Source organism: Pongo pygmaeus, chromosome 19 (assembly GCF_028885625.2).
Source record: "Pongo pygmaeus isolate AG05252 chromosome 19, NHGRI_mPonPyg2-v2.0_pri, whole genome shotgun sequence".
In the NCBI taxonomy this organism is placed as follows: domain Eukaryota; kingdom Metazoa; phylum Chordata; class Mammalia; order Primates; family Hominidae; genus Pongo; species Pongo pygmaeus.
The window spans coordinates 70,661,563-70,687,333 of NC_072392.2; the positions used below are offsets into that span (position 1 = coordinate 70,661,563).

A 25,771-nucleotide genomic window follows, 5' to 3' on the forward strand; every position below is an offset into this window, starting at 1 on the left:
GCTACTCACTGACCAGCAGCAGCTGTTGTACTAACCGCCTTGTTAAGGGTCTCCCCAAGTGACATCAGCTATACATCACCCTGGCTGATACCTTTGATTATTTGGACAGCTCCTGGCATGATGAATCGTTGGGATTCATCTGTCTTTTCTCGCACGTCCTAGTCAGTGTTCTTTACTCATCTCTCTCAACTCTTCATTCTTAAGTCCAGGGCCCTTATTACTGCACTTTCAGATGTATGCATCTCCTACCCTTTCCAATTTAAGGGACCTGCTGGTTTCGGTATTCATAATAAAGAATTGAGATGAGGCTGAGGAAAATAAGTGCATCATAGTTAGAACAGGCAGGCAGAGGAAACAGCAGCCACTCTTGCAGCCAGAAAAACAAGGAGAAAAAGCTTTTTTCCATGGGCATCTAGGGCTCAGCAACCTTCATTACTTAGGTCATGGGCCCTCCGCATAATCCATGTGGTACAAATTAAATTTGAATGCTGTTGGTAATCTGAACAATGCTTTCTATTTATAAGATCCTTTTCTCCCAAAGAGTGCAAATCATTTCACACACAGTATTTCAAGCATCACCATATGTAAAAGAAGTTTTATCATCTTGATTTCAGAGAGGGAAAAAATGAGCACAGAAAGCCTATATACCCAAATCTACTTGATAAATAAATGTGTGGCAAGATCAATAACAAGACCTAAAATCTCTGACTCCCTGCTATATTCAGTCCTTTAATTCATTGATTTTTAAAATGTTGAGTAAGCACCTACTGTGTGTGCCAAGAGCTGGGAATACAGGGAGCCTCTAGGGACAGCTGTTAACTCATTCAATCCCATTTATGTTTAAATCAGTTTTAGTGAGGGAGAAGCATATTGAAATATACTACTTTACTTTAGAGAATTTGCGTACATACTAGGAATACAAATTCTATTTCACTTTACCATGAATGAACCAGTGGCCATAGTAGACTGCCCTTCCCTATTAAATTTTAAATTTCTGCCCCCTGTAGTTATTTGTAGTCCTTTCCAAATCTGTTGAAATTGAATAGATTCAAATATGGCTATGTAAAAGCAGTAGTTCTCAAATGTGTTCTGGTACACTTGGCAAAACTTCATTAAATATATGTTTAATTCCATCGTACAAACAACTGTACTGACATAAAATATGGCCACATTATATGTATACAATATAAACTCTCAGCCAGAAGCACACCCATCTCCCCTCCCCCAAAAGGCCACTAAGTATGGCTTTTTGAACTAAGCATGATCAGTGGTCTCCAAAAATTTCCATTAATATATTTATTTACCATTTGTTCTTTTTTGGCCACCTAAAGTGGTAAAATAACCCAAGGTTTAAGAGAAAATTTAAATTTGATGACATTTCCTATCCATTAACTAGGCATAGATATGATACCACATTGTTCCAGAAAGAATCTAAGGCAAGAACCAGTTTATTTTGTTAAGAATTATTATTCTATTTGAAAAATGGAATAGCTCAATCAATAGAAGAATAGTTGTAGAGCAACTATATTTCAATCGTCTTCATCACTAGAGAAACACTGGCTTTATTATGTCATTTCCTGACTGAAAACTTTCAATAACTCTGCATAGCTGAGGAGACCTCCTAGCCTCTCCAGTTTAAAGGACCTGCTCATTTCAGCATTCATAATGAGAAATTGGAGTGAGGGAAACTAGGGAAAACTAGATTATTAGAACTTGTTAGCCTGACCTTTGAAATCTTTCAGAGTTTGTCCTACACTCATAGGATAAATGTTTAGCTTATTTCCTAGAATACACCCACACCTACATGTCCACCAAAAGCTCCAGGCATCAGTCAAGTTACTGTTGGCTAAGAACACTTTACACTCAGTGTAGACTTTCAAGCTCTTGCTTGTGCTGTTTCCTTTCTGGAAAGTTCCTCCTCCTCCTCCTCCCCCTCCTCCTCCTTCTTCTTCTTCTTCTCTCTCTCTCTGTCTCCCATCTCTCAGAGTTCAGCTCAAGGTACTCTTCTCCACAGTCTATACACACTGCCTTCTCTGAGCTGTAGGTTTTTATTTTGGTACCTAATCATGTACTTTTTTTATTGTTAATTAACAATTTCAGGTATTCAGCTAGAGGCCATCTGCTCTTCCTCTCATACTTCTCACATACAGTGCCATGCACATCTGCTGTTCCTTGGTACCTTGTACTTGTAGTCATAGAACATGCCAGTAAAGTTCTGAGTGAATAACCCCAAGCAAACTGTTAACCATCAGTCACTATGAGTTCATAAAAACTGGTTAACTTGGCTTATTTTCAGCAATTGCTTATTTTCAAATACATGTGATAGTTCTTCTAGACTTGATGGATGGAAATTTGCAGGCATTTCTGTGCTTAGACTGATTTGCCACTTCTGTGGCTTGGTTTATATGGATACATATCCACATGGGACATTTGCCCACATTTCAGTTTTCAGCAGTTCATAGATGATGCAAAAGGGCATTTTCATATACTGCGTAGCATATAATGGTAGTAATGTGGAAATTTAGGAGCAACTAGGAAAGTATCCAGAATACAAGGGAGTGGACACATAATTCGGAGAAGTGCTGTGTTGCTCATAATTGAGCACCAGTGTCTTAGTTGTGCCAGACAACCACTCCAGAGAAGTCAGAAACCTAAAATTGGAAGGGCCCTAAATTTCCACATAATATTTATCTTACATAGATCTTTGTTAAGCATAAATCTACTTCTGATTCTTCAGACCTTAGTTGCTATAACTCAGTTTCCATTTACCAAGCGAGAATCAGCAGTTTTTAGAATGCCAGCATCTCCAAAATCACACAGGAATTGAGCTTAAAATCTGGTAGCATTTTAACACTGGAGAGCTTGACTTCAAACCATGCACCTTCTAAGATGGCTTTTTTTTTTTTTTTTTGAGATGGAGTCTCACCCTGTCACCCAGGCTAGAGTGCAATGGCATGATCTCTGCTCACTGCAACCTCCACCTCCCAGGTTCAAGCGATTCTCCTGCCTCAGCCTCCCGAGTAGCTGGGATTACAGGCACTCGCCTCCACGCCCAGCTAATTTTTGTATTTTTAGTAGAGACGGGGTTTCACCATGTTGGCCAAGCTGGTCTCGAACTCCTGACCTCGTGATCCACCCGCCTCAGCCTCCCAAAGTGGTGGCATTACAGGTGTGAGCCACCGCACCCGGCCCTAAGAGGGCATTTTAGGAAGCATTAAAAATATTCTACAGCACTTTGGGAGGCCGAGGTGGGCGTATCATGAGGTCAGGAGTTCAAGACCAGCCTGGCCAACATGGTGAAACTCCGTCTCTACTAATAATACAAAAATTAGCCAAGTGTGGTGGCAGGGGCCTGTAATCCCAGATACTCAGGAGGCTGAGGCAGGAGAATTGCTTGAACCTGGGAGATGGAGGTTGCAGTGAGCTAAGATTGCACCACTACAATCCAGCCTGGGTGACAGAGCAAGACTCCATCTCGGGAAAAAAATATATAAATAATTCTTCTATATGCATCTCTTATTTTAGCTATGTACATTTTTCAGCTACAAAAGCAAAGCAAAACAAAACAAACAAAAAACCCAAGTCAGTTCATCAATATCTCTTGAATACAGTTTTTCTTAGAGGCAGAAAGAGTGTAGGAGTATGAAGGAAGAGTAATTAATGGAAAGAAAACTTCTAGAAAATCCTAGATGATAGCTAAAACTATTATTGATTTGTATTAGCGTGAGGAACCCTTTTCATCATATTTGCCTAGGGTTTCCTCTAGACCAAGCTCCTTTTACTTCAGCTCACTACGCTTAGGCTCTTTGTGGTTCCCTCTACTTCTCAAAGCCTGTAGCTAACTGTAGCAACTTAATTTCTGAGACAGTGGTAAGAGTTCCAAGTTACCCCTTAGACATTTCTGGCACCACCAGCCACCATTGTTGTGGTTGACTGGGCTTATTATAATAATAATTCTTTACATTTACATACCATATTTCATCACAGAATCACTACAAATTATAGATGTTAACCAATTGGGCTTTCTCCCTCCTTTATCATCAGGAGGAGTGGGCAACAGAAACGTCTAGACAGAGAAACTGAGTTAGGGATATTTCGGTATTGATAAGTGAGTTTAGGGCAAGAGCCCTTAAAACATGCAGTGCTCTCTGTGAAGGGCAGATTTTTAAACTACGCCACCATCCCACTGTTGAACTGGAGAATAGAACTCAAAGAGACTGCAGGCGATCTTGTGGATTTCTTAAAGATACTCAGCAATTCTGATCCCACAATTATTTAACTTCTTGAAATTGCTCCTGTTTTAATTTAAGTCCATTTCTCTTGCAGCACGAACAGAATTAGCTGGTTAGTACCCTCCTTATAAAACATTTGATATAATGCACTGTACAGTACTTGAAGGTTTAAACCAAAACACTGTTTAGCCTTATGAGCTTCAGGCTAGGAAATACAAATTCTTTTAGCCATGCCTATGTAATTTCTCGAGGATTTTTAAAAAGTAATTCTGTAGCAAACTTTACTCAAGGAGAAACTGTTTCAGTCATCCTTCCTTTGTTTCCTAGTGTTTCAGAAGTTGACAAAGGCATTAATTAGTAACAAACTACTTTGATAGTTTTTTGTCAACTTTTTTATTGCAATACATCATATATACAGAAAAATGCACAAATCATAAATGTAGAACTCAACGATTTATTTATTTATTTATTTTTTGAGACAGAGTCTCACTCTGTCACCCAGGCTGGAGTGCAGTGGTGCAATCTTGGCTCACTGCAACCTCCACCTCCCGGGTCCAAGCGCTTCTCCTGCCTCAGCCTCCTGAGTAGCTGGGATCACAGGTGTGCGTCACCACACCCAGCTAATTTTTATATTTTTAGTAGAGACGGGGTTTCACCATATTGGTCAGTCTGGTCTGGAACTCCTGACCTCGTTATCCTCCTGCCTTGGCCTCTGAAAGTACTGGGATTACAGGTGTGAGCCACCGTGCCCAGCTCAGTGATTTTTTTTTTAACAAAGTGAACACACTCATGTAAGCCCTTCCCACATCAAGATATAGAACATTACCAGCACCCCTAAAGCTTCTTTCTCTTTTTTTTTTTTTTTTTTTGAGATAGAGTCTCGCTCTGTCACCCAGGCTGGAGTGCAGTGGCGCAATCTGGGCTCATTGCAACCTCCACCTCCCGGGTTCAAGCGATTCTTGTGCCTCAGCCTCCTGAGTAGCTGGGATTACAGGCACGTGCAACCATGCCTGGCTTTTGTATTTTCAGTAGAAACAGGGTTCCACCATATTGGCCATGTTGGTCTCAAACTCCTGACCTCAAGTGATCCTTCCACCTCAGACTCCCAAAGTGCTGGGATTACAGGTGTAAGCCACTGCACCTGGCCTGAAACTTCTCTTTATGCCCCTTCCCAGTTATCTCCACCAAAATAACTACTATTCTGACTTCTATCACCAGATTAATTTTGCCTATACTTGAACTTCATATGAACAGATTCATACTATATATACTTATGTGTGTCTGGACTCTTTCATTTAGCATTATAATTGTGAGGATTGTCCGTGTTTTTGCATGTAGCAAAACACATGTAGTTCCTTTGTTCTCATTACTATATAGTATTTCCTTTATTCATTTTATTTCATTCTATGGTAGGTAAACATATGGGTTTTTTCTGCTTTGGAAATATTGTAAATAATGCTGCTGTGAACAATCTTATATCAAACTTTTGGAGCACCACTATGTTGGCATTTCTGTTTGGTATATAGCTAGGAGAGGAATTGCTGAATTAGAGGATATGTGCATATTCTGCTTTAGGAGATTCTACCAAATATTTTTCCAAAAGACTTGTACCATTTTATACTCCCACCAACAATGTGTGAAAATTCCAGTTGCTCCTCATTCTCACTGATACTTGGTATTGTCAGTTTTTCTTAATTTTAGCAATTCTGGTGGGTGGCTGTAGTAGTTTCTTCAATTGAAATAAACCAGCTGCCTGGAGGGATTAGGTCTCTAAAAATATCCTTTTTTCCTGCTGCCATTGTACATTTGCCAAAGGATCACAGGAACATCTACTCTGTGAGGAACAAAGTGGTAGCCTAGCCCTCATTTGCATGACTTTGAACTGTTATCTGTGGCTGCTGTAGATTCTAGCCAGAGCAGACTGGGAGACACCGTGTGCAGCCAGATAACCTTTTCTTGTTCATTAAGGACCCACTTAGCTCTCCATGGGGGTGCAGCAGACAGCCTAGAAAAGCAGGTAATGACTTTATGACTATATAATGCTAATTTCATCAATAATAATTCTAAGAGGAAAAAACCCAGAATTTAAATAACTGGGTTATGGTACCAACACACAAAAGTATGAAAGTCAGGTTGAGGACAGCTGTACTTGTTTTTGCAACTAACATTAACTGACATGACCCTATTCTCCATAATACGTATTCAGAGAGACTTTTAAACTGGATGCTGAAATCTAGAGGGGGGAGGGTTTAATTGCTTTGAAGTGTTTTGAAAATACTAACCAATAAACAGTCATATTAGAAATAGGCAGAACTGGTGCTTTATTTGAGGCTGGACATATAAGAGTTTCAAAAAGATTTGTGGATGATTATTCCTCTGCTTTTGTCAGCAAGAAGTTCAAGTTCAGTGGCCAGTTTTTTTGCCAATGAGAAGTGAATAGTACAACTGACTTTTAAAATCAAATGTCACATTCCACATAGTTCCCACCTTGGTTTTAGTTTCTCAACAATGGAATACAATTTTCAATAAATCTAGAGATAAAAATTCTGCCCAAGTAGCCTCATTAATATTGAGGGGACTCTTCTCTATTGGAAATCGGTGTGTTTTGTTCAAAAAACTGGAAGCAAAGAACTCTTTCAGCTTAATTCTAGAGATTCCAAAATTAAACATATACTGTTAGATAAATGCTAATAGGAAATTAGGTTCTTATATTTTTTCTCTTTCTCTTTCTCAATCTGCCTTTCTCTTTACTCCCACTCTAAAATGTGTGCGTGTTTATTCCTTTCTACTTTACGTTCTGATTTCACATGGCCACCCCATGAGGGTTTTTTTTAACAATCTGAAACCCCCAAAATATTGAATTATTATGGAAACAAGGTGCAATATTTCAAGCGTCACCCTACAATAAAAGTAACAGGATAATGATTTTCTTTCTCAGTTCAGGTATTAGAGGCCCAAGTATTGATTGCCTGTTTCTTTTGCCCCCTGTCCTCTGATGAAACTACACTTTTGACACAGAGTCACAATAAAATGTGCCCTTTCCAGTATGAGATCTCTGTAAATGTCATTCACACAGTCATTGTTTTCTAATTCTCTGCATTTTCATCAGAGTAGCACACAAGCTCTTCGTTGAGTGGAGAGAGAGCAAGCAGTGTTTAAATTTAGAATTCACTAGAACAACCAAGTTCCATTATTTTGCTAAGGACAGTTACAGTCTAACAATAGGACTCCTTTTCCATAGTGTTTATGAAATTATTATTCTTAGAATTGATTAAGTGATGAGGACTTTGATAACTAGAGGTTTCATGAAATGCTGTTGGGAATATTGATGTTGGGTTTGCCAGGCAAAGAGAGGTTGTAAAATCAGTGTGAATGTCAGTGTTTATGGATGAGAAGCATCGGTTGGTAACATAAGCTGAAGCCAAGCTGGAGACCTAGAGGAAATGGCTGCTTCCCTAACCCAACTCTGCCAGCTAGTCTTCCTTCTGACCTGCAACATTCTTGCTGTCTCAGCCCCAGGTTTCTGATCCTAGCTGTTAGCAAATGATTTGTGATTTTAAGGATAAATATCAGTGGTAGCCTAGCTTGAAGCCACCAAACTCATTTCATTTGTGCCCTGCACCAAATCTGATCCCAAAGGTGGCAAGCTGGCACATTAACACAATGTGATACTTAATACCTTCCTCCTTCTCTATGAAATCAGTTTATCCAACAATATCTCATACAAATGACCTGCAAAAACAAGCCATACACAAAGCTTTCACTAACATCTTGATAAATGTAATTGGTGCACCTATGGCTTTTCAAGATGTTCCTATGCTGTGACCCTCTGTTTCACATAATGTAGCCTTTTAATTTATTTCCAATAGCTTCCCAGTCAGCCAGCACTGGCATCCTTTTTCAAACCTCAAATCACGGTCTGATAATCCGTTTTGGTGCCTTTATTAGCCTCAAAGGTAGTCTGAGCTGTTAAAATATTTTTTTAACAAGTTTCTTTTGGATAAGAGATATTGCAGTGGACTCCATATATTTTTTACCTTTACCTAACCTTTTCTTATTTATTTATTTAGAGACAATATCTTGTTCTGTCACCCAAGCTGGAGTGCAGTGGCACAATCTCAGCCCACGGCAACCTCGACCTCTTGGCTCAAGCCATCCTCTCACCTCAGCCTCCCAAGCAGCTGGGACTACAGGTGCACACCACCAGGCCAGGCTAATTTTTGTGTATTTTGTAGAAATGGGGTTTTGCCATGTTGCCCAGGCTGGTCTCAAACTCCTGAGCTCAAGCAATCCACCCATCTCGGTCTCCTGCAGTTTTTATCTGGCACCATTGCAGCTGATCCCATCTTGACAGCAATCCTACTAGAAATCTATTCAGAAACCCCTCTTCTGTTCATCTTTGCATCATCCTATCTGGGAGGCAAAGTTACCCAGGAGACCACTGAGAGGGCAGGTCTCACTCTTTTTTCTTTTTGCTTGTTTTCTATTGATTGTCCGTAGAAGAAAGGTAACTGATTTAAGGGGCCTGAAAATGGTTTGGACAGACTATAAAGAAAATAAAAATGAGATCAGTATGAAGAAGTCAATACCACACGCCTTTTTCAAATTTGACAAAAACATTTAAGTTCTGAAATATTTAAGGTAAAAAAATAAAATATGTGATAAGAGAGAGGCTTACCTGAGATATATTTTAGGAAATCTGGACTTCACTTCTTTCCTATATTCCCCCTTTTCACTCTCAACACATGAAATGCTGAAAATAGAATTTTTGCTTCTTGTATTAGAAGAATTCTCAACATTTAAATTTCTTAGAAAGTTTTGAATCTGATACTTATAATATTTGCCAATCTGTCCATGAAAGAACATGCATTCTAGAGAATGTCTGACAAAAGAGAGGCCAAAATTTTTTCTCTTATGAATATTCAGGCCAGGTGCAGTGGCTCACAGCTGTAATCCCAGCACTTTGGGAGGCCGAGGTGGGTGAATCGCTTGAGCTCAGGAGTTCGAGACTAGCCTAGATAACATGGCGAAACCCTGTCTCTACAAAAAATACAAAAATTAGCCCGGCATGATGGTGCACACCTGTAGTCACAGCTACTCTGGAGGCTGAGGTGAGAGGATCCCTTGATCCCAGGAGGCGGAAGTTTCAGTGACCTGAGATTGTACCACTGTACTCCAGCCTGAGCAACAGAGTAAGACCCTGTCTCAAAAAGAAAAAAATATATATATATTCACAGTATTGGGTGCTTGTGCAAAGTGGACATAGGATACATAGTTCTTAAGACTTCTCAGCAATATGCTATTTCAATTTCATAAGCAAGTAAGATAAATAGTGGCTTTGCAGTTATCACACACTCTATCAATGGGATGTTGTCAAGATAGAATCTCAGTTGTAAGCTCTCTATTCAGAGTTTTGTCTATAAAGTTGTATTGCTTCTATAACTCAAACAAGATCAAGTTGTAGCTGGCACCATTTTCCTCAGAGTACCAAAGATGTAACTGACTCCTGTTTAAGAAATGTCAAAAGTCACCGGAATTTATACTGCCAAGAACAACATGTGTGTGACATGTTGCTAAGCTTCCCTCTGCAGGTTTCCCCTCTGCGTCAGTGGTGTGAACCCAGCAGCTCAGAATGAGGTAATTTCACAAAGGTGGGCATCTTGAACCCTTATGGCATCCTTCAGATAATGCATAGGTCAGAGATGGAATAAACAAAGCAATATGCCGAAAGCCAGCTGTTTAAGTGAGGAGGAACAGGCCTGGGAGTAAAGGGCTACATGAAGGATTGCAGTTAGGCTCATGGGCTCTCCTGAAAGGTGAGCTTGCCCTGTTGGTGCTTATCTTACACAGTGAAAGGAAAGGTGGAAAACTGTCTCAAATCAGAACCAGGGAGAGCTAGTGATGCTGGGGCTGCCTCTATCTAAACCCTGATCTCATACTGCTTCCCTGTGGAGAATTCTCTGAACTGCAGCTTCCCTCTGTGGGCCCCTGCCTGTCACGTCCATCCAGTGTGGTCTCGAGCCTGGACTTGGTATCATCCAACAGCAGGAAAAAAAAAATTCTGTTAAGAACCTCAGCAAAAAGAATGGGGAGGCCAAGAGAAAATGGTCCTCTCCTGAGTCCAGAGTCATATCTCACAACAGACTGATCTGACAGGTCTGCATCCTCACCCTTCCCTTTTTATATACCTTTTTAAAAAGCCCAAAGCCTCTGTCTGCCCAATGGTGTTCCTTCAGTTCTGCTTTCACAGATATATGTTCTGGCTTGCACCCTTGGGAATTCCAAATCAATTGTTAAAATTCCCTACTATTTCTCTGAATATTTTTCACAAAAGCCAAATCACAAGGCTATGGCCAACATAGGGGTTTCCACTTTTATCTTTTTATAATTATCATCACAGTTTTCTGCTTGTCTTCCTCCATACCCACCCAAGGAAGTGTAGACATAGGCATTAACAAGAATACCCTTCAGCTACCCTTCTTCAGAGGGCGTTAGGGCAATAAAACACACTTTAGATATAGATCTATAGCTGACTATTTCATTATGATATAAAAACAGTACTGTAGGAGCATTACAGTTAGTATGGTGGTTCAATTTCTTTATTTCTCTACAATTTAAGAACCAGAGGCCAGGTGCAGTGGCTCATACCTGTAATCCCAGCACTTGGAGAGGCTGAGGCAGGAGGATTGCTTGAGCCCAGGAGTTCGAGACCAGCCTGACCAACATAGTGGAACCCCATCTGTTTATTTTATTTTATTTTATTTTACTTTATTTTGAGACAGAGTCTCACTCTGTCACCCAGGCTGAAGTGCAGCGGCGCAATCTCAGCTCACTGCAACCTCCGCCTCCCAGGTTTAAGCAATTCTTCTGCCTCAGCCTCCCAAGTAGCTGGGACTACAGGCACGCACCACTATGCCTGGCTAATTTTTGTATTTTTAGTAGAGTCAGGGTTTCACCATGTTGGCCAGGCTGGTCTCGAACTCCTGACCTCCAGTGATCTGCCTGCCTCAGCCTCCCAAAATGCTGGGATTACAGGTGTGAGCCCAGCCTCTAATTTTAGAAAAAGAAAGAAAAAAAACAAAAGGAACTGGAGAAAGTTCAGCTTCTCTTAATTAAGAAACAATCAGGCTCAGCGCAATGGCCTATGCCTGTAATTCCAGCACTTGGGAGGCCAAGGTGGGTAGATCACTTGAACCCAAGAGTTTGAGACCAGCCTGGGCAACATGGCAAAATCCCATCTCTACAAAAAATTAAAGAAGAAGAAACAATCAGAAGCTAATAGAAAGCTATAATTAAAGTTTGACATGTTTTAGAGGAGATGAAGAAGAAGGCAATACATCCTTTGGGCTGGTCAGTGGTATTTTCTAGTGAATATTCAGAATCAGAAAGTATAAAGGAAGTTGACGCTGTAATTCACATTCCGGAGAGAACCTGTGATCCTTTCTGTTCCTCTCCTCTCTGCCTCTGTTGAAGGCTCGAGGGTGAGAGCTGTAAGTTGAAGAGGACAAGCCATCAACAGAGGGTAACTTATGATGAGAAATGAAAATATTTGGATTAGCTATAATACTAAGCCAGTGATATTTACAAATTATTAAACTGCCATCCTCACATCAAACGCTTTTTATTTTATGAAATGCTAAGCTGTACTTTCAGTTTGTTTCAAACTGTCAGGGCCATTATTTGATGTCCCTCTTTGTTTGTTTATCTTAATTAAGATGTAGAATCCATCATTTTTACTTTCTGTCTCCAAGAGCAGCAGCCGGCTCAGAGTCAGGATGAGGTCTGGCCACCCTTGAGTGCTGTGCAGGTGCTGAGCCGTGTTTGTTCACAGAGGGATAAAAAACACATTTGTTCTCCAGATTGTGTGGATAGACTGACAGATTTTGATAAGAGGGAAAAAAGTCTTCCTCTGTGGTGAGAAATAACATTTCTATCTAGAATAAGTAAAAACAGTGGCAAATATAATTCCTGTTACGGAGACGATTTTCCTCAACACATAGTGACAGCTCACCTGGGGGTGGGAAACACCGAGATGGGTTGGAAATAGGAGGCAGAATGTGGTGACCCACATCAAGCAAGCAGCAGAAGATGGAGAGCCCTAAACCTTGTCCTGTGAATATGACAGTTGTTCTTGCCACGCTAGCTTCCTTTTCCATTCCTGATGCCACAGTTCAATCTCCAGGCTGCTAGGTCATAGTCTCCTGAAAGTAGAATGGCTTATTGTTGGAGAGACCATTTCATATCCAAACTACTTATGTTCCTCTTTGCATAGAGGTACTTCTGGGCCATCAACTCTGTATAAGAGCCTTTGCAGGGCGTTTACAACAGTACAGCTGGTTTTTTTTTTTTTTTTTTTGAGACAGAGTTTTGCTCTTATTGCCCAGGCTGGAGTGCAATGGTGTGATCTCGGCTCGCCGCAACCTCCACCTCCCGGCTTCAAGCAATTCTCCTACCTCAGCCTCCCGAGTAGCTGAGATTACAGGCCCCCGCCACCACACCCAGCTAATTTTTGGATTTTTAGTAGAGATGGGGTTTCTCCATGTTTGTCAGGCTGGTCTCGAACTCCTGACCTCAGGTGATCCACCCGCCTCAGCCTCCCAAAGTGCTGGGATTACAGGCGTGAGCCACTCAGCCCGGCCAACAGTACAGCTTAATTCTGCTGAGGCACGCACTCTTTCCTACTCAGCCCCCCTTTTAAGAAGCATGCATCCCCTCAGAATAGCTAGCCAGGGGTAGAGAAGCAGTCAACTAGACATGGAACAGAACTGAATTCTACATGCCAACCAACCCACTTAGGGATAAAGCCTTGTCTCCTTAGCACCAGGTCACCTTCCTCTCCTTAGCACCATGTTCCTCTATCCAACTGAGCTAAATAGCCATACAATTCAATCAGCTGGACAAATGAGAAACACAAAGAAAGGAAACAAGTCTATTGCATGATTTAAGGAGATCAGATTGGAAAAGATACAGTGCTTTACTTTTAAAATAATCCTAGTCAGTGAAGCAATCCAAACATAGCCATAGACTTAAACAGATTATTTGTATTTTATACCACATGCATCTAGAACAGCATTATCTGTAACCCTCAAGCACTTGGAGCCCTAGAGTTAGGGAAAAGTATACTTTTTCATTGATCAGAATCTTTTTAAGCACATCTAAGCAAATTTGGATGTGAAGTTAGTACTAACATTTCTCCTACTTATTGTGAGCACTAACAGCTAGCGCACACTCCAGTGGTCTTATATGTTGTTCTGCTCCTGACAGTGTTATAGAAGTTAACTTCAGGAACTTGGACAAGAAGGCCTGCATTCCAGTCCTTCATTAGGCAAGAGGTGGACTTTTGAATCACATAATTCCAAGAGGAAACATAACCTTTCAAAAGATAAACCAACACTTCATTTGTTTGAGGCCTCTGTTATGATTCTTGGACCACAGATAACTACTTTGAACAAATTCTCACTCTTTATTAGTGGAAAACACTTTCCTCTAATTGCCACGAATTACCCAACACCTGGAATTAAGCAGTCTTCTCTTACCATACTCATTTTCTTTCTTTCCAGTGGGATATTCTAGGTTCATAAGATGCTGCCAATACTTATTTAGCTATGTGCAGTATTACTGGTGTAGCTGAGACTGCTAGCTAGCCCCCAATTCTGGGTTCGTGGCTGCCCAGAACAACTCCCTGCCTCCATGGCAACTAGATTTGACCACGTGATTTAACTTCTGGCTAGTGGAATGTGTAAGTAATGTGTCAACTTTTTAGGGCCACACACAAGTGTCCTTAAGCAGGTAGAGGGAGGGTGATGCTGTCTGTGTTGCCCCTTTCCTCCTTCCTGCTGGCTGGAACTGGAGCCAGTTTAGACCATGACAAACAAATGACACACTTTATAAAGACAGAAAGAGCCTGAAGAGGAAAGGGCGAAGGGTTTGAAACATGGTGGATGACATAGACCAGCAACAAACTACCAACACCATAGAGGAGCCCCTTGATTTCATCAGGCTCAGCCTGGATGAATGAATTTATGGATAAATGAGAGATTACCAGGAGCTTCTAGGCAGATTACATGCTCATGATCTATATTTAAATATGTTATTGGGAGATGTGGAAGAAACTGTGACTACTACAGAAATTGAGGAAGAAGACATCATATATAAGAGATATATAAATCAGCGAAACAGAATATTCGAATGCTCTTTTTCCCAGAAGATGTTTTGTCTTGGTTGTTCCTCCGTTGAAAGTTGGCTGAAACAATTTATCCCATATGGAAAATAGGAGACTTTGTACAGGTACCTCTTTAAATGTTCAGGACATTCAAAAGAGAAACCAGCAAACATTTTGATATTAAGAAATTCTCCCACACCTGAAATGAGTTGATTTGCAGACAACTCATAACTTCTATTAAAAAAAGAATTTTTTATAGAGGTGGGGTCTCACTGTGTTGCCCAGCCTGGTCTCAAACTCCTGGGCTTAAGCCATCCTCCCACCTCGGCCCTCCAAAGTGCTGGGATTACAAGCATGAGCCACTGCACCCAGTCCAGATAATTCATAACTTCTTAAGCTAAATGGCATTTTTATTTTTCTCCAACCCTTCTAATAAATGTGATCACCAAGATGCAAAACTCTTTTTCAGGAAAAAAAAAGAGGAGCATGAAATGCCCTCCCATTCCTGGGTTGCCTCCCTCCAGTCTTTTTATACATGAGGGACAAATTACCTTCTATTTTGTTAAGGCCTCTATTATTTGGGGTTTTCCATCACACTGGCTAAACTAATCCTAATGATACATCTGGTAAGGACTTCCTTTGGGGGGTAGCCGAGGACAAACTGAGTAGGGTAGCACTCGGGAGGAGACTATGAGGAATAGAATGGGAAAGATACCACAGTGATGAAATGACTACAAGTGGCCTCCTCAGCCATGGAAATGATTAAAGCCAGAGTTATATTAGCACAGATAATAATTTCTTTAGTATTTCTTAAATGGTGTTAGGCAGAAGTCCTAACTTTTATTGGTTAATTAATGTAGTTTCTTCTAGTCTTGGTAATAATGATCCTGGGTAGTTTGTTAAAATTGCCATGTGTACAAGTTGTCTTGGCTCTTTTCCAGGTCATCTTTGGTTACTTTGGTGCTTATAGCACTTGTCTTGCCCCTCATGCTTGTTCTGATACTACTGTCCACGCCCTCCACCTGGGGGCCTCCCTGGGCCCACCTCACCAAGGCCCTCCAGCAAGCCATCAGGATGATAAGGACCTAACATACAAATTTACTCTGAGGCTGTGGTTTTCAGCCCTAGGTGAGCATCAGAACTACTCATAGAACTTTGTAAAAATAAACATGCCTCAGCCCCACTCCAGATAATCCTGAATCAGTAAATCTGGGGTGCAGTTCAGGTATCTACTTTTTTTTTAAAAGTAGACAGGTGATTCTGATGTGCAGCCAGAGTTAAGAACCACTGCTCCAAGGTGTTGATGACAGATAATGGCTCAGGATAATATTGTCAACTACACACACGTGACCTCATGGATAAGCGTCACTACCTGACATCTATCAGTTATCTACCTCTACTCAGTGGTCTACCGCATAGGTACAGACAGCTGTGCCTTATCCCTAGGAGAGCTGGAGCTCTGTGCCTCCTCCTCCGAGTGATTTCTGATGTACTAGCTTGTTACCACACTGTGGATGAGAATATCTCGATTAATGTGCTACCTCTCCCAGAGGCATTTGTAGTTCAATGGGGAATAATGCTTTAATCTAAGGGAATAAGCCCCAAATGATGGAATTTCAGGAATTACAGAAGTCCGCTGAGAAGATATTTTGGAAGAGGGGCCCTTTTCCAGTTCAATTAAACACACACCATTTAAGCAGCACCAATTCTACTTATAAAACAACAGCAGCAAAACAACTGGGCCTGATTGAGAAGATGTTTTAGACTTCTGCGGGGAAAAGTATTTCTTCATCTTCTTTCACCTGCTGTTTGAAATCACCTTCAGCCCTCACACTTTCTCTTGCCTCTAGAGAAGCAGTGCTGTTTGCCCCTAATTCAGCCATAGTTAAATGGCAAGAGAGCTCATGTTAAAAGAGCACATTACACTCTTCTGAATATCCTTTCATACATGGAATCCAATCTTAGAACACAGAGCAAAGAGTCATTTAGTGATCAATCCCCTATTACAGCACAGGCACAGCCAGTCTAATCAATATTTTCATGTATCTGGCCAGCTTTTACAAACCTGGGGTAATTAAGATTCTACAATGTCTTAGGTAATCCTTAATATTTCACTGGCTTTTCTTCTCAATTGTTTTGTTTCTTATTACTTTTATCCTTTCCTTCCAGACTCTGTAAATACAAACCTAATAGGACTATTATAAAAACCAAGTTAAATAGGAGGTTTGACAGTGCTCTAAAATATTTTAAAGGCCTACATAAATGTATAATAATGTTTCTATAATAAGAACTGTATTCTTTGTGTAGCAGTACTTAAGTTTTTGATGGAAAGACGAGGAGGAAAGACTGAGATGTAGACAGACTAATGCTAAGGATTGCCATGAGAATTCCTTCTGTTCCTGCCTTGTCCACTTACTAACTAGGAGGCTTGAGCAAGTCACTTTAATTTCTCCATCAAGAGAAAAATGGTCATTTTTCTTATTATAGAAAATTACTCATAGAGGTAGTGGTGAGGATTAATGAATCAAGGTCTATTAGGAGACTTAAGCATCCATAGATTTTGTAAATTCTGCAGAAAGAATCTGGAAGGGAGATTTAGATACAGGCCCAAGTCCTAGCTAGACATGGAACCCTGGCATCCAGACACTTGCCCCTCAGTTCTAATTATTAGCACACTCCCTCTGCTAAATAGGATAAAAGGAAGAGCTTTTGTTCTTGTCCATTACAAAAACACATTGAATTGTCTATGGAGATTTTGTAACTATCAAAGATTTATTGCCCTAGAAATAAGGATTTGTAATAAGAGTGTTATCACACCTTTGTTGATGTGAACTGTTCACCAGGAATAGTCAAAGAGATAAATGAAATATAAACAGGACAGTGGGCTAAGTGCAGCCTCCCCTAATTGTTTATTTTCTTTCCAAACTGGCAAGAAGTTGTTGGAGTTTCATACTTCATTTTATATACAAATTGAGGTCCTGGGGGAGAGTATACTTCATGTGAACAGCTCTCCCAGTTACAGGAGAAAACTGAGTAACAATAAAACCCTCAGGGACATCATTTAATATTTCCAGCATTTCACATGAGCTACTGACACTTGGGTCTTCAAGGGGAAAGCTGATTTATACCTTCAGTCGTTAGACAATGTAAAGGTGAGGTCAGGCATAGGCATCCTTCATCCCTTTCCCTGGTGCTCACAGGTCCCTTGGGCAAGGTGGAATCAAAGCATTTCAAATGGTGGAGGTCACAGGAGTGACATCGTAAGAGGTAAGAGAGCACAGCCTCCTTCCTCTACCAGTGGGTCTGATGCCCATATATCTTCATATTGCCGTTGTTTCCACTTGAAAAATTACATGCAGTTGGTTTTACTTTTCCTTCCCTTCCTATTCTGAAAACACGATTTCCACTCCCAATCTAAAGTATAATTTATGTCAAGACTAATGATTATGTGTTTCTGATTATTTTTTAAAAAGGTGAAACCTTTAACATAAATGCAAGACAACAGGTGTCCTGTTTTATAGCCTTGTACCTTTCCAACCCTATAAATTAAAATCATGTCTGTGCTGTCTCTGTCTTTGCACTGATCTGAAGTCATTCTAGGACATTCTAGGAATTCTGTGCTCTCTGGCACAAAACCTCCCACATGGAAGGTTCCGGATAAATTTTTCTTGATTTGATTTGATCTACAGGTACTTGATCAAATTCTGGTCATTCCCAGTAATACCATAATACTTTGTAAATTGCAACCCAAGTTTATACCCTGGGCTTCTGACCCCAGATTTCATAATGGGATTCCATACCTTTTATTCCTTATGAAATAAAACTGCTCTCCAGTGGAAAGAGACCTCCTGTTTTTGTGGGTCCCCTTGCAATGTAGGAAGAGCTTAGGCAAATTAGACATGTGGTATAAAGTACAATATTAGAATGGTAAATGAGTCTTAAAATTACATAAAGACTATGGATTATTAAAGCATTCTTAAGACAATACCTAATTCAAATATAACTTTATGTAAATGTTTTTTCTTTTTTTTTTTTTTTTTTGAGACAGAGTCTTCCTCTGTTGCCCAGGCTGGAGTGTAGTGGCGCAGTCTCAGCTCACTGCAACATCTGCCTCCCAGGCTCAAGCAATTCTTGTGCCTCAGCCTCCTGAGTAGCTGGGATTACAAGCATGCATCACCACACCCAGCTAATTTTTGTATTTTTAGTAGAGATGGTTTCTGCATGTTGGCCAGAACTCCTGGTCTTGAACTCCTGGCCTCAAGTGATCTGCCTGCCTCGGCCTCCAAAGTGCTGGGATTACAGGCGTGAGTCACCATGCCCAACCTGTGCAATTTTTAATAGCATTGTTTCTCTTTATTCTACACTGGTTTCTTCTTTCTTTTCTGGATTCCTTTGCCACATACCTTCATACCAAGCTTAGGAATTTTGTGTAATCAGCCACTCAGAATGGATATCACTATGTAAATATGGAGACATGGCTATACTGTGAAATAGTTGAAAAACTATTTTTAAAATTTTCTATTTTTATTTTTATCAAAATAATGTATGCATATAGTTCTTAAAAATCAAATAAAGCCAGGCACAATGGTGTGTACCTGTAGTCCCTTGGGAGGCTAAAGTGGGAAGATTACTTGAGCCCAGGAGTTTGAATCCAGCCTCGGCCACATAGCAAGACCCCATTTCCAAAAAAATTTTTTTAAATCAAATAATACTACAAGCAGTCACCCTGGAGTTCTGCTTTCCAGAGGCAACCCCTTTCCATTTTTTAAAAATTAACTTTCTCATCCATTCTGATGTGTCTCTTCCACACTTCTAAATAATATGATTATACAGCTATTTTTTTAGTTTATCAATTTCAGACATTATCTATTGATTTTATATTATGATAGGGGAGGAGTCAGCATTCCTATTCCATCCCAGCCATCAATTCTCCATTCTTCATGTTTCCAGTGTGGTTATATCATAATTTTTAGTTAATCAATATTTAGTGTTTACATTAACTACGTAAATATTATTTACATCAACCCTTATAAAATTGTATAATTAAATTTTATTTCTTTATTTTTTATACCAAGGGGTATAAAAAAAAATACCTCTTTATTTTTTACCCAAGAGGACTAGGTTCATAGAGCTTCCAGATAACTGACCACGTGGAGGTTCCTGGAGGGTAGCATAGCCAGGGAGGACATGGAAGCTCCACACCCCTTCCCCCATACCTCACCCTATGCATCTCTTTACCTATATCCTTTGTAATATCCTTTATAATAAACCAGGAAATGTAAAAAAAAATTCTTGTTTTTCCTAGAGTTGGCAAATGCCTTGACTTTCTTCATTTGCATAGTTTTCTAAGTCACCATCCCTAATTCTTTCCAAACTTTGCAGAATTGTAATTTTCCACATGATCAAACACACCAGATGGTCCATCAGTTCCATTTGTGCTTCTAGTCTCTCCTGGAGATCTCCATCTTCCTCCCCACTCTGGGCTGGCTGCTCTCAGGCCTCCAGGCACAGCTGTCATCCTGGGACTTCTCTTTCATCCCTTTCCTTCATCAGAGCACCACGTTCTGGACCCAATGTCACCTTCTTTCTTGGTGGACTCCCTCATTTTGATGGAGCACATATTGTGGTGGCATCCTGAGAAAGGATGCCTGGGAGGTCAATTTCTTGAGACTTTGAATGTCTGAAAACCTATGTATTCTACTTTTACACTTAACTGTTAGTTTGGGTGTGAGAATGCTAATGGAAATCATTTTCCCTTAGAACTTGGAAAGCTTTGCTTCATTGGCTTCCAGCTTTCACTGTTGCTGTGGAGAATTTCAGTGCCATTCTGATTCTTAATTCTTTGTATGACTTGTTTCTCCCCCCGGTTCAGAAGGTTTTAGGATCTTCTTTTTATGAATTCTGTTCTGAAACATCACTGTGATTACCAATATGTGAGTCCCGTTTCATTCATGTGCTGGGTGTATGGAGGACCATTTCAATCAAAAGATTCCTAGCATTTTGAGAAATGTTATTATTTCTTTGGTAATGTCCTTCCCTCTGTTTCTGTGTTCTAAGACTTTTTATCTTTTCTGGTTTCCTTTTCTAGATCTTTTTGTTCTATTTAAGATTTCCTTGGCCAGGTGCAGTAGCTCACGCCTATAATCCCAGCACTTTGGGAGGCCAAGGCATGTGGATTGCTTGAGCCCAGGAGCTCTAGACCAGCCTGGGCAACATAGCTAAACCCTGTCTCTACCAAAAAATCCAGAAATTAGCTAAGCGTGGTGGCACATGCCTGTAGTTTCAGCTACTCGGGAGGCTGAGGTAGGAGAATTGCTTAAGCCTGGGAGGTGGAGACTGCAGTGAACCAAGATCAAGCCACAGCACTCCAGCCTGGGCAACAGAGTGAGACCCCATCTGAAAAAAAGAAAGAGAGAGAGAGAGAAAGAAAGAAAGAGAGAGAGAGAGAAAGCAAGAAAGGAAAGAAAGAAAGAAAGAGAAAGAAAGAAAGGAAGAAAGAAAGGAAGAAAGAAAGAAAGAAAGAAAGAAAGAAAGAAAGAAAGAAAGAAAGAAAGAAAGGAAGAAAGAAAGAAAAGAAAGAAAGAAAGAAAGAAAGGAAGAAAGAAAGAAAAGAAAGAAAGAAAGAAAGAAAGGAAGGAGGGAGGGAGGAAGGAAGGAAGGAAGGATTTCCTTGACAAGTATTTCTACCATCTTAAATCATGCAACATTTTAGTAGTTGGTCTTATGGAATTCTTAGCTTTGGTAATGTGGGATGTGCTGCGCAGATTCTGCATCAGAGCTATTCTTGTTCCTCCTCATGTGCTCTACACAGTTTGACCCATAGAAGTCCAGCAGTCGCACTCAATGTCTGGGGCTAAACATCCCTGTGAACCTCATACAGCCCAGGTACCTGTCTCTTCTCTGGTAATGCCAAAGATCAGATCCCATTTTAAGGCTGAATATCCTGGACAACTCCCAGGCATAATGGCTCCATTTAGTAGTATATTACTGTAGCCATTCTTAGCAGAATGGGGTTCCTAAAAATCATGAAATTTGGGCTGAGAAATATAGAATTAAAGCATTCTTCATCTTGACTTTATAGTTAGGACCATAACTTACATTAGATAAAATGTGTAGCATGGTGTAGCCAAAACAAAAGGAAAAAAAAAAAAACTGGATTTGGAGCTTAAAAATACCTGAGTTTTGGCCGGGCACGGTGGCTCACGCCTGTAATCCCAGCACTTTGAGAGGCAGAGGCGGGGGAATCACCTAAGGTCAGGAGTTCGAGACCAGCCTGACCAGCATGGTGAAACTCCGTCTCTACTAAAAATACAAAAAAAAAAAAAATTAGCCGGGTGTGGTGGCACACGCCTATAACACAGCTACTCAGGAGGCTGAGGCAGGAGAATCGTTTGAGCCCGGGAGGTGCTCAGATCACGCCATTGCACTCCAGCCAAGATCACGCCATTGCACTCCAGCCTGGGCAACAAGAGTGAAACTCTGTCTCAAAAAAAAAAAAAGAAAAAAATCTGAGTTTATATCTTGGTTCTTCTTCTTCCCAACTGTGAGCCTGTTTCAGCTTCAGAAGACTAGACTGGTGAGATCTTTCTGTCTGACTGAAGGAGATCAGAATTAAGGAGGTGTCATACATGAAAGCATTTTATAAACACTAAATAAAGTGTTATCCAAATGTAAAGTATTACTATTATCATGTTACTGTTGTAATTATTTGGTCAGGAAAGCCTGAATTTCATGCTGCCTCTCCTATGTGCTTTGTAACACACAGGCAATTCCACAATTAGAAGTGGCTTTTCAAAAAGACACTTTAGTTCTTTTTTTCCTTGAAAATAAATGAATCTGGAACCAATCTACCTTAGCCATCCAATATGTGCAGCCTCTTTTGTTCAGGAACAACCTTAAGGTAATAAACTTCTCTGCCCCTGTGACAGAGAAAAATGTTAGAAGGAAATGGGTTTCCATCTCAGGCTTCCAATGTGCTATACCAAACAATAACAAGGGAAAAATTATTCAGTTAAACACACCTGACGTGCACTGGCATCCAATATGCCACCCTCCTCACCAGGCATTATTACTTATATACCTGCCTGTGAGAAAGGCTGCTCGGAAGAGCTACTCTGCTTTTGTCAGACATACATTTTAGAGACTTTTAAATAAACTTATATAGCAATACCGAGCTGCAGGTCTTCTAAACTTTGCTATTTCATCCGTCTATACCAAGTGCCGTGAAGCAGAATGGATGTGCCTTCAGCTTTCTACAGTCCTGGAAAATGAGCCAGTCCACTTAACAATAAATGGTGGTTGGTTCAAACACACATGACTGGCCTAGTGAAGAAGAAAAGAAAGTTGAGCTTAATGAAGTCCAGTGTCTGTGTCCCTGTGCACGGACAGGAAAGGACAAGTGTTTTATAACTGTTTATTGGAGTTAATGGTAATAAATTCCTCACTTGTGATGCATTAACTTTAATGTTTTCATTACTTGGTGATTTAGGTTTTCCCTTTTCACATTGTAAATCATGTTGTCCCAGTAGCAGAGCAGGTCGAGTGCCTGCCATAACGTTCATAATGTTCAGTGGGGAAAGAAATGTTCTCTTTCTCTCTCCCGCACGGTCTGACAAAAGATCCTTTGCCTCATCCCGATTTGCTACTTGCTAAATAAGCAGTAAAGACAGACAGACAAACAGATGCATCCAACCACAGTGTAGCAGAATGTGGCAGGGCCTGGTTTAGATCCAAGGGAAATATAGGTCTCTATAGTAACTTTCCAAATGTATTTGGTACTGAAGTTTTTTTCTTTTTCTTTTTTTCCCCGTTTGCTGAGTGTAAGCCCTTAGTTAATGAGCTGTGCAAATAGATATTGAGATTTAGTGTTTTTATTTTGCAATTACAGACTTGGTGATTTGGTTGGAAAATTTTGGGTTTAGAAACATCACCCTCATTTTCCCCTCCTAACTCTTTTTCCTTGCAAAGTTTGACTTCAAACTTGCTTGAGTTTTGTCAGATGAAACGGAAGAATCCAGAAATATTTAAATCTAGAATTTGTAACTTCTTTTTTAAGGGAGGGTGATTCTTGCCTTAAAGGTAACTTACCACAGCCAACATCATTTTTCTGTCTCTGAGCCCGTACTGCTGCACAGAGACACACATGGAGCTGTCTGAGGGTGAGGTTTGGCTTGGGAGTGGCCCTTTGACCAGGAGATAATACATACCAGGTCAAAGCCATATTGCTAAGATCACGGCTTTCCCATCAAGTTCTTCCTGATGGGGTGTGAGAGTTCTCGTTAGATCACCCACCCTGAAATACCCCCAGAGAATCACAATAATTAGTTCCTGAGTCTTCTTTTGTATTTTCTGCTGTGTTTGCTTTTAAAGTTTTCTCAATGCAGTACTCTGATGATATCTGAATGTCTTTTACTAGAGAGACATAGAGAAGGAAAAATTATTATCATTTGATTCCTCCTTAAATCTTTTGCTTTGGATAGTAACTAAAATAGAGATGTCAGGAGTCTGTCACACTAATCTCATCACACTTCACCATTAACAGTATTAAATGCTCAGACACACATAAGATGTTTGTTCACAGGATGCAAACCAAAGTACATGTAAAAGCCCAAAAGGAAAATGCCATTTCTCCAGGGGAGAAATAAAAGAACAAGACTGAGGAAACACTATCAGTGACCAAATTCTCAGCCACTCAAAGTCTATAGCTCAGAAGTTGCTATCAATAGCTATTTCCTAAAGAGTAATCAGTTATTCATTTGGCACAGTCTTTTGCCTGTTTATTGCTTCTTCTGAACCCTGTTCTGGAGATAGATAAGATCCAAGGCAAACAGAATTGGTGTGCCAATCAGGCTGTAACATGGGACTCAGAAATTTATTTCTTGGCCAGGCATGGTAATTCACACCTATAATCCCAGCACTTTGGGAGGCTGAGATGGAAAGATTGCTTGAGACCAGAAGTTTGAGACCAGGACTTCAAGACCAGCCTGGGCAACATAGTGAGACCCTGTCTCTACCAAAAATAAGAAATAAATTAGCCAAGTGTGGCGGTGCACACCAAGTAGTCCAAGCTACTTGGGAGGCTGAGGGCAGGAGGGTTGCTTGAACCCAGGAGATGGAGGCTGCAGTGAGCTGTGATTGCACCACTGCACTTCAGCCTGGGTGTCAGAGAAAGACCCTGTCTCAAAAAAGAAAGAGAGAGGAAAGAAGGAAAGAGGGAGGAAAAGAAGCAAGGAAGAGAGAGAGAGGGAGAGAGGGAGGAGAGAAGGAAGGAAGGAAGGAAGAAAGGAAGGAAGGAAGGAAGGAAGGAAGGAAGGAAGGAAGGAAGGAAAAAAGAGAGAGAGAGAAATTTATTTCTCTCCAGTTCAGGTTCATGGCATTTTATTCTAATTTTTTCTCCAAAATCCTTTTTGGTCCTCTTTCTTTCATTCTCAGCGCTGTCATACAAGCTAATTTCTGCACTCCCACTTCCTCCTTGTCGTCTTGGCAAAATCCTCCTTTCCTTGCCTCTTCTTACTTTCTTGTTTTATATGATACCAATTCTAAGATTAAAGTAGAACAAAAATTACTGTTTGTGACTTAAGTGAAAATGGTTTGACTAACAAATATTCACTTTTATATTGCATTCCTAGATCACAAGTCCTATTAGGCTAGAAGTGGTTTCAGTTCAGTTTAACAAACATTATTGGGTACCTACTGTGTGTACGAGGCCCCTGGGGATAAAAAGAGAAACAAGTATACAAATAATGAATTGCACTGCTCTCTATGAAAGGGACCAGATTTCCCACTGGCAGCTTTTCTTTAGGCTTCCAGAAATTAAATAATTAGTATCACACTCCTTACAGTGTATTGTGTATATTTAAGGGAAAGATCCTTCTTAATTCCACATCAGTTCAACAACTAATTAAAGAATGGCCCAGGGCCGGGCACGGTGGCTCATGCCTGTAATCTCAGCACTTTGGGAGCCTGAGGTGGCTGGATCACCTGAGGTCAGGAGTTCAAGAACAGCCTGATCAACATGGTGAAACCCCGTCTCTACTAAAAATACAAAAATTAGCTGGGCATGGTGGTGGGCGCCTGTAATCCCAGCTTACTCGGGAGGCTGAGGAAGGAGAATCGCTTGAACCTGGGAGGCGGAGGTTGCAGTGAGCCGGGATTGCGCCATTGTACCCCAGCCTGGTCAACAAGAGTGAAACTCCAACTCAAAAAAAAAAAAAAAAGAAAGAAAGAATGGCCCAATCTTGTGATGGAGCTCAGCTATTCACATGTTCCAGTTCCTCCTCAATTTAATTCTTTTTTTTTTTTTTGAAACAGAGTCTCCCTCTGTCGCCCAGGCGGGAGTGCAGTGGCATGATCTCAGCTCACCGCAAGCAATTCTCCT

General features: G+C 40.5%; 1 protein-coding gene and 1 pseudogene across 6 annotated transcripts in view; both read left to right on the plus strand.

Moving 5' to 3' along the window:
- SKAP1 (src kinase associated phosphoprotein 1) overlaps window positions 1–25,771 on the plus strand; it is a 307,330-nt gene that overhangs the window by 215,055 nt on the left and 66,504 nt on the right. The gene's annotated exons all lie outside the window — the stretch shown is intronic.
- LOC129016608 (U6 snRNA-associated Sm-like protein LSm3) lies at window positions 14,167–14,479 on the plus strand (annotated as a pseudogene).